General features: G+C 41.9%; 1 long non-coding RNA gene across 1 annotated transcript; it reads left to right on the top strand.

Annotated features, from left to right (window-relative positions):
• Positions 1-7,675: 7,675 nt before the first annotated feature.
• On the top strand, positions 7,676-9,413 carry LOC126723417 (uncharacterized). Its single transcript, XR_007654286.1, has 2 exons — positions 7,676-7,841; positions 9,226-9,413. It is a non-coding gene; the product is annotated as an uncharacterized LOC126723417 (long non-coding RNA).
• The last annotated feature ends 260 nt before the right edge of the window (positions 9,414-9,673 follow it).

The raw sequence follows: 9,673 nt of genomic DNA, 5'->3' as shown, positions 1-9,673 counted from the left end.
AGAATCTTCCTCATCACGAGATCACCTGGACCCAGAGGCCGCAGTTTGACGTTAGCATCATACCCTTGTCTTAGCTTCTGGTGATAATAGGCCATGTGAATCGTGGCCTTCTCCCTCCTTTCCTCGGCTAGGTCCAGACTTCTTCCTAGCAACTCATCGTTATCGCTTGGCGTAAATGAGCTAGACCTCAGCGTGGGGAAATTGTTCTCGATCGGAAGCACAGCCTCAGCCCCGTAAGTCATTGAGAAAGGGGTCTCACCGGTGGAACGCCGCGGCGTTGTCCGATAGGTCCATAAGACGTGCGGTAGTTCTTCTACCCATCTCCCCTTTGACTCATCCAATCTTTTCTTCAATCCGTTCACTATGACCTTGTTTACGGCCTCGACTTGCCCATTACTTGGGGGTATGCGGGGGTGGAATATCGATTAATGATCCCAAACTCACGGAAATACTCTCTAAAATTCTTGCTGTCAAACTGAAGACCATTGTCGGAAATGAGCGTTCTCGGAGTTCCGAAGCGGGTGATAATGTTCTTCCAGATGAATTTCTGGGCGTCCACGTCCCTGATGTTGGCCAAAGGCTCAGCCTCCACCCATTTAGTGAAGTAATCGGTTCCGACTATTATGTATCGCTTGTTCCCCGCAGCCTTGGGGAAAGGTCCGACAATATCAAGACCCCATTGCGCGAACGGCCATGGACTGGAGAGTGGGTTGAGAACCCCTCCGGGTTGGTGGATATTTGGGGCGAATCTTTGGCACTGATCGCACTTCTTAGCGTATTCCTGGGCTTGTCTCTGCATGTTCGGCCACCAGTATCCTTGGGTGAGTGCCCTGTGCGCCAGCGATCTTCCTCCGGTGTGACTTCCACAAACTCCCTCATGCAACTATTCAAGAAGAGACTCGGACTCCTCTGGATGTACGCAGAGCAGGTACGGTCCAGAGTAGGAGCGCCGATAAAGTTTGCGGTCCTCTGATAGCCAAAAACGAGGAGCATTTCTACGTATCTTCTCGGCTTCTAGTCTTTCTTCCGGTAGGATCTCATCTTGGAGGAAATTCCTTAGGGGGTCCATCCAACTGGGGCTCTGTCTTATCTGATGGACTTGGGTCGGGTTTCCACTGATGGGACTAGCCTTAACTAGCTCTTCGACTAGGATCACTCGTGGCAAATTACGTGCCGAGGACGTGGCAAGAGTGGCCAGCGAGTCTGCATGAGTGTTTACGCTCCTGGAGATGTGCGTTAAACTGAAGGATTCAAAGCTCTCCTGTAGCCGTTTGACTTGTCCCAGATACTCTTGCATCCTAGTATCTCGAGCTTCCAGCTCTCCCATCACTTGTCCGACCACTAATCTGGAGTCCGAGAAGGCTTCTATTACTCTTCCACCCAACCTTTGAACCATTGCCATTCCTTGAAGTAAGGCTTCGTATTCGGCTTCATTGTTCGTAGCCGAGAATCCGAGTCTTAATGACTTTTCAATGACAGCGCCGTCTGGCGATATTAAAACTATCCCAACTCCTGATCCTCTCTGGTTGGCCGCACCATCCACGTAGACCTTCCAATGCATGGTTTCCCCGGCCGAAATCGCGCCGACCAGTTTTCCGCACAGGTCTTTCTTCTCGGTCACCGTTTCTATAGAGGGCTCAGCGAACTCTGCTACCAAGTCCGCGAGGACCTGTCCTTTGACGGAGGGTCTGGGCATATATTTAATATCAAAAGCCCCCAGAAGAGCACTCCACATGGCGATCCTTCCTGTGTAGTCAGCACTTCGAAGCACGGCTCGAAGTGGAAGCTGAGTCAGGACGATGACCGTGTGCGCCTGAAAGTAATGAGGAAGCTTCCGGGTTGCATGCACTATCGCCAAAATTGCCTTCTCTAAGGGTAGGTATCGCACCTCGGCTTCATGTAGTGACTTGCTCACATAGTACACCGGTCGCTGCACCCCATTATCGTCCCGTATTAATACCAGGCTTACGGCGTGGGGAGCTACGGCGATGTAGGCAAACAGCACCTCGTCTGCCTTCGGACTGGACATGATGGGTGGTCGGGACAGGTAGTCCTTAAGCTGCTGGAAAGCCTGAACGCAATCCTCCGACCACTTAAACTCTTTCCACTTGTTTATCAGGAGGTAAAAAGGTCGACATCGATCCGCCGATCGTGATATGAACCAGCTTAATGCCGCAATCATGCCAGTGAGCTTCTGCACTTCCTTCGGGTTCCGAGGAGTCTGTAGACTGTTAATGGCTTTGATTTGGTCAGGACTTACTTCTATCCCTCTATGGGTGACCATGTACCCTAGGAATTTCCCAGACCCGACCCCGAATGAACATTTGGAGGCATTCAGCCGCAACCGGTGCTCCCTTAAGATAGCGAAGACTGTTCCAAGGTCTTGCACGTGCTCGGACACCCTTTTACTCTTCACAACCATATCGTCTATATACACCTCAATGATCTTGCCCAGTTGCGGCTCGAACATCCGAGTCATCATCCTTTGGTAGGTTGAGCCCGCGTTCTTTAGCCCGAATGGCATCACCTTATAATGATAATTTCCGATGGGCGTCATGAAAGCCGTTTTCTCTTGGTCCTCTAGCGCAAGGGGTATCTGATGATAGCCCTGGAAGGCGTCCAGGAAGCTCATTCGAGGGTGTCCCACGGTTGCATCCACCAATCGATCAATTTTAGGTAGGGGGAATGGGTCCTTGGGGCACGCCTTGTTCAGGTCCGTGAAGTCCACGCAGACCCTCCACTTCCCTGTCTTTTTCTTCACCACCACTGTGTTCGCCAACCATTCAGGATAAAAGACCTCTTTGATAGCCCCTGCTCTTTTCAACTTGGCCACTTCGTCTCTTACGGCACCAGCGTGCTCCTTTGAAGGGCGTCGGGGTGGTTGCTTCCTCGGAGTGGAAGAGGGGTTGACGTTCAGGTGGTGGCAGATGAGGCTGGGATCAACTCCAAGGGCATCGTAGGCGTCCCAAGCGAATACGTCGACATTTTCTCTGAGAAATCTGACCAGTTCCTCCTTTTCCTGAGAGGGCAATTCAGAGCCGACCTGAAAGAACTTCTCCGGGTCAATGCTGACAGCAACCTTATCTAAACCTTCACACCTTATCTCCTCGGCCAGCCCCTCGTCTTGCTTTGCCGAGGAGGTTGGTTGCTATAAGCTCTTTGGGGCCGAGGTCTCGACCAAGGGCCGATGTAAAATGGCGGCCACCACACACTTCCTGGTCACGGCTTGATCTCCTCGGATCTCTTCCACTCATCCTTTGGATGGGTATTTCACTTTCTGGTGAAGTGTGGAGGTCACGGCCTCTAGGCTGTGGATCCATGGCCTTGCGACTATCGCGGTATAGGGTGAATAAGCGTCGACCACGATGAAATTCACCTCCACCACTTCCGCCCCAGTCTGTATGGGCAGTCGGATTTGCCCCTTTGGCGTTACAAGCTTCCCCTCGAAGCTGAGGAGGGGGGAGTCATAAGCTGTCAAGTCTTCTGGCTTCAGATTCAGCCCCTTGTATAGGTCGGGGTACATTATCTCCACCGCACTTCCAGAGTCTACTAATACCCTTTTCACATCGAAACCCCCAATCCGCAAGGTGACCACCAAGGCGTCATCGTGAGGTTGAATTGTTCCTTCCTTATCCTCATCCGAGAATCCCAGTATCAAAGAGCTTCCCTTTTTTATCCTTTTGGGTTCCCTTTGTCTGCCCTCGGAGGGAAGGTGGTCCACGGCCAATACCCTGGGGATGGGTGGCCCAGTTCTTCATGGTGCAGCGAGGATGACATGTATCGTCCCGGTGGGGGGTCTTAAAGACACGTCCCTTCGAGGCTCTTGTGTCGCTTGGCCGGGATGGCCGCTCGATGGGTGCAGCAGGTGACGTAGCTTTCCTTCTCGGACCAATTGATCCAGGTGATTCCACAAATTCCTGCAGTCCTCAGTAGTATGCCCGTGGTCCTGATGATATTGGCAATACAAGTTCTGATTACGATTGGCAGGGTTTCCAGCCATCTTTCCCGGCCATCTGAAATAGGGTTCATCCCTTACTTTCTCCAGTACTTGTTGTACCGGCTCTCTGAATACGGTATTCACTGTTTGCGGGGTGCTCTGCCCAGCCTGTCGCGGAAAATCTCTCCTCGGCTGACTAGGATTGTGACGTTCCGTTCTGAAATCACTTGCTTTAAAGGGGATGACCTTCTCCTTGCCCTTCCCTTGCAGCTGATCCTCCTCCACTCTTTTGTACTTGTCGATCCTATCCATCAGTTGTTGGACGTCAGTAGCTGGTTTCCCGGTGAGGGATTTCCTTAAGCCATGCCCGGTGGGGAGGCCGCTTGTGAACGTGCTGATAGCAACGTTATCATGGTTGTCATCTAAATCGTTATACACCTCCCAATACCTATCCGAGTACGCTTTCAGGGTTTCTCCTTCATGCATGAATAAGGACAGCAGCGAACTGAGAGGTCGAGGGACTCTGGTGTTTGTAATGAAACGGGAGCAAAAAGCTTGAGTGAACTGCTTGTAGGAGCCTACGGAGTTTGTCTTCAGGCTGTTGAACCATCTCATTGCCATCGACCCCAAGCTAGAGGGGAAGATTTTGCACATCAGGGCCTCGTTTTGCGAGTAAATTGCCATCTTTTGATTAAACTGACTCACGTGCTCCACCGGGTCTGCTTTGCCGTGATAAATGGCGAACGCCGGTTGGTTGAAGCGTCCTGGCATCTTAGCCCCTTCGATTCTATTCGTGAAGGGTGATCTTGAAACCTGATCCAACGCCTTCTTCATGGCATCGCTCCCCGAACCTTTGCTGGACGGGGGCTCATACTTTCGTACAAGGCGTGGTTCCTTTTCGTAAGAAAAGGTTTCGCTTGGGGGGGTCCTTGACCTTCGTCTGTAACTCACGTCTTCCGGATTAGAAAACTCGCCTGAGTCAGAGGGAGATCGTCTTCGCTGCGCACGTCGTAACTTCCTTTTTAGGTCATCTATCTCTCGCTGCATGGCCTGGTGACTATTTCGCCTCTGAGACACGTGACTTCCTATCTGAGTGTGACTCTGGCTCGTCCGGGTGGTATGCACACTCCCCTCACGATTCCCCCTCCCGCCTGGGTTGGTTGGGTTATTTTGCCTCTGGGACTCAGCAGGTCGTGTTCGTTGGGAGTTAGCTTGGTGAGGATCGTCCTGGTGTAGATCTAGTTCTTCCATGCTCGACTGTTGCACTAGCTGATGCCCTAGCTCTTCCCACAGACGGCGCCAATTGTGGTTGCACGATTTTCCTGGCCCAACTCGTGTTGATTAGGCCCTGGCCCAAAGCGCAACCCACAATAATTATTTGTAGAGGATGGGTCAAAGAACTTGGCCTCAGTGAACTTGTTCGGTCTTATGCATGGGCAGTATGGTTTGCAAAAAGAAAAATAGAAAAACACCCGAATGGATCTTTCTCAAGTCTGATCTTATTTCTTTTTTTGTTTCTGATACAGTTCTCTCGTCCCCTTCTTTGAGGGACTCCACTACATTATATATTTTTCTTCTTTTCATCCCAACCTTACACCTGTTAATCATTCAAGCATCCACTCGAGCACCTGTCCCATCAGACGCCCTCATCAGACCCTTTGTGAGTTGCAGAGGCCAAGGCGGTACTGTTCAGGAGTCTTTTCCTCATTAATGCGGCCAAGAGGGTGGTTGGGGTGCAATTAATGTGGTGGTAGCCTTCCGTGGGATATTTTGAATTTAATTCGTTTTATATGTTGGGAAGACGAGTTGAAATGGCTGGGGCAAGTTTCTCGTCTGGGCTTCGCGATGTCCGAGGAGGAGTTACTCCTCGGACAGGTTTCCTTGACGCTATTGGGGTTGAATAGCGCTTCATATGAGGCTTTTCGTTGGACAGGACGCTCCTCGGACGGGCCTGAGCTTGGAATAGCCCATCATTTTTGGGCCGGGCCCCACAGAAACTATATTTCTTTTGTATACAATTAACGTGTATCTCTTGCCATAAAATTTTCAAATTAAGCTTTTATTTACTTATGTTATGGATGTGTAGTAAATGACTAAATTTTAGGATTAAAAATACTACATTTTACGAATAGACAAAAAATGATAACTGTCATACATAAAATTTGAAAAAAAAAAAAAAAAAAACCCACATCAACAACACCAAGAACGTGAGAGACTTTACAAGAATGAAATATTAGACTTTTAATTTTTTTTCCCTAAAATTTAGCATTTTATTTTTTTTCAAAATCAGATATGTTAGTGCCTAAATATAAGGATATGGATGGAGAAATTATAGTAGTAGTTTTATTGTAGGAGTCTTTCTTTTCCAAAATATGGACGACATTAAAAAAAAAAGAAAAAAAAAAAAGAGGAAAACGTGAGATTTATTTTGTATACAATTGACATGTATCTCTTCACATAAAATTTCCAATTTAAGTTTTATTTACTTATGTTATGGATGTGTAGTAAATGACTAAATTTTAGGATTAAAAAAACTACATTTTAGGAAAAGACAAAAAATGATAACTGTCATACATAAAATTTGAAAAAAAAAAAGAAAAAAAAGAAAAAAAAAGAAGAAGAATGAAAACTTGAGATGTTTAACGTGGGATAGAAAGTGGAAATTTTTTAAATAGTACATAGATAGAGAGAGAGAGAACGTGAGAGACTTTACAAGAATGGAATATTAGATTTAAAATTTTTTTCCCTAAAATTTATTATTTTATTTTCTTCAAAATCAATTATGTTAGTGCCTAAATATAAGGATATGGAAGGAGAAATTATAGTAGTAGTAGTTTTATTGTAGGAGTCTTTTTTTTTTCCAAAATATGGAAGAGATTAAAAAAATAAAAAAGGAAAACGTGAGATGCTAAAAAGTAGGATTTTTAAAATAGTAAATGGATAGATGTGTGTATATATATATTAAAAAAAAAGACAAAGTACAAGATGTAAAATTTGAGAAAAAAAAAAAAAAAAAAACCCACTATTTAAGGGGCTTCCCCTGTTTGGATTCCACATTTTTAATGCCTAAGATACCCTTATCATACCCACGTACAAGTTTTCAACCACCGAGGATAGATATATAAATTAAAACACCTACACTTTAAAACCACAAACTCACGTACGCTTTACAGTTTCTATCTCACTTTCTCTCTCTCATTCTTCTTCAAATTAAAGACATATAGTTTAGCTCTACATCATCTTCTCTTTTTCTTCAGATTAAAGATATTTACTGTCAGAGGCTTCAACAAATTTTCAGGTTCTATCTTTTGCAAGTTCCTCTTTGTTTTATCTATACTACTATTTAAGGGGCTTCCCTGTTTGGATTCCACATTTTTCATGCCTAAGATACCCTCATCATATCCACTTACAAGTTTTCAACCACCGAGGATAGATATGTAAATTAAAACTCCTACACTTTAAAACCACAAACTCACGTACGCTTTACAGTTTCTATCTCACTTTCTCTCTCTCATTCTTCTTCAAATTAAAGACATTTAGTTTAGCTCTACATCATCTTCTCTTTTTCTTCATATTAAAGATATTTACTGTCAGAGGTTTCAACAAATTTTCAGTTTCTATCTTTTGCAAGTTCCTCTTTGTTTTCTTTTCTTTTGTTTATGATTCACTTTCTTTAAGTTCTACTTCTTCTTTTTTTCTTATATGTATCACGTTAACTCTTTGTTTTTTTTTTCCCTTCTTCTTTATTTTAAAATGTAATTTTGAAATAAATGGTTCCTTCATATACTCCACCATTGTACTTCTTAATGAATTGTCATTTCATGTTGTAGGTATTGTGATCCAAAGACAGGGTTGTCTTATGCTACAAAAGAAGTATTCAAAATCATTCTCCAACAGTTAAACAGTATGACTTCCCTTACCTCTTTTAATAGCCTTTGTTTACATTTTAAGAAATTATAACCATGATCACCTCATGAATAGATAGTGAGTTTTTTTTTTAAAAAAATAAGGTCAACAATGTCCATCACTCTCTTATTAGGTTTTTAATTTTATTATTTCTTTAAAAAAAAAAAAAGTTTTTCATTTTATCAAAAGGTTAACCACAATTATCTATTTCTAACTGCATTTGCACTAAATACATCCAACTTTATCAAATGGTTAATCACAATCATCTACACGTCTATCACTACTAAACAGCTACTAAATTTTTTTATTTAGAATGAATTTTTTTTTTTTTTTAAATTTGTGTAACTTTTATGTATATCTAAATTATCCAATTAAAGTTGTCTACATCTCAAAAAAAAAAAAAAAAAAAAAAAGGGTTATCCATCTCAAATTATTGGGCCCACATGCATTTGGTCATCAGGTGGGTTCAAGAAAAAAGAAAAAATCGTCAATACCAACGTGCATGTTATTAAAGAGAAGTTGAAAATTTTAAATTTGATAGTAAAGCAGTTTCTTAGGAGTAAAACAAGGGAGAGTGGAATGCAAACAATTTGTTAGGAGTAAAATGTGGGAGTGGAATTCAAACGTGTTAAGGTTCTTTTTTTTTTTTTTTTTTTTTTTTTAATTTTGAAAAAAAAAAAGGGTCGGCCAGAGTTTTTTTTTTTTTTTTTTTTTTTTTTTACAAAAGTGGGATTTTTTTTTTCAAGGAAGAAAAACTTACATTAGTTTGAGCACCGGAGAGATATGATATGGCCAGTTCGCCAAGAAAGAGTTCCTTACCCTCAGCCACCACAGTTCTAGCACAAGCAATTGACACTATCTCTGCAATAGATGCCACTGCCCCTCCATGTACTGAACGATACACATTCTACATAGCCATGATAATGAATCAATGATAATATACAAATAGAAAAAAAAAGGGTCGGCCAGAGTTTTTTTTTTTTTTTTTTTTTTTTTTTTTTTTTAACAAAAGTGGGATTTTTTTTTTTCAAAATAAAAACGTAGTAGATAATTTTTTGTTAAAAACAATTATAACCATAAAAAAAAAAAAAAAAAAAAAACGTTTAAGATTATTGACTCATACGTGGTATTGATGATTATCACTACCAACATTTTCGGATAACTACTATTTTATTCAAATGTTTGCTTTATTCTTTTTTTTTTTTTTTTTTTGGGAGAAGAATTTTCTATTTCTATTTGAATTCAAATATTTCAAACACAAACTCTAACAAACTTAAGCTATTATCTTTAACAACATATACCTTTAAACGTTGGTTGGTTAATTAAAGTTTAAAAAAAAAAAAAAATACTTGGTTTAACCCTAATTCTTTTATCTCTCTCAGGTTCACGTACGCACAAACTTTTTGGATTGCATTGAGGAGTCATTGGAATGGAATATTAGATAAGTTCGGGTGAGAGACTTTACAAGAATTATTATATGTATTAAACCTCACATAAAGTGGTTGATATCTAAGAAACTGTTGTAAAAAAATTTCTTTTGTAATAGAAACTATATTTCTTTTGTATACAATTAACGTGTATCTCTTGCCATAAAATTTTCAAATTAAGCTTTTATTTACTTATGTTATGGATGTGTAGTAAATGACTAAATTTTAGGATTAAAAATACTACATTTTACGAATAGACAAAAAATGATAACTGTCATACATAAAATTTGAAAAAAAAAAAAAAAAAAAAAAAACCCACATCAACAACACCAAGAACGTGAGAGACTTTACAAGAATGAAATATTAGACTTTTAATTTTTTTTTCCCTAAAATTTAGCATTTT

This window comes from Quercus robur, chromosome 4 (assembly GCF_932294415.1).
Source record: "Quercus robur chromosome 4, dhQueRobu3.1, whole genome shotgun sequence".
NCBI lineage: Eukaryota > Viridiplantae > Streptophyta > Magnoliopsida > Fagales > Fagaceae > Quercus > Quercus robur.
Note: the sequence above shows the minus strand (reverse complement) of the source record. Positions and strands in the feature narration are given on the sequence as shown.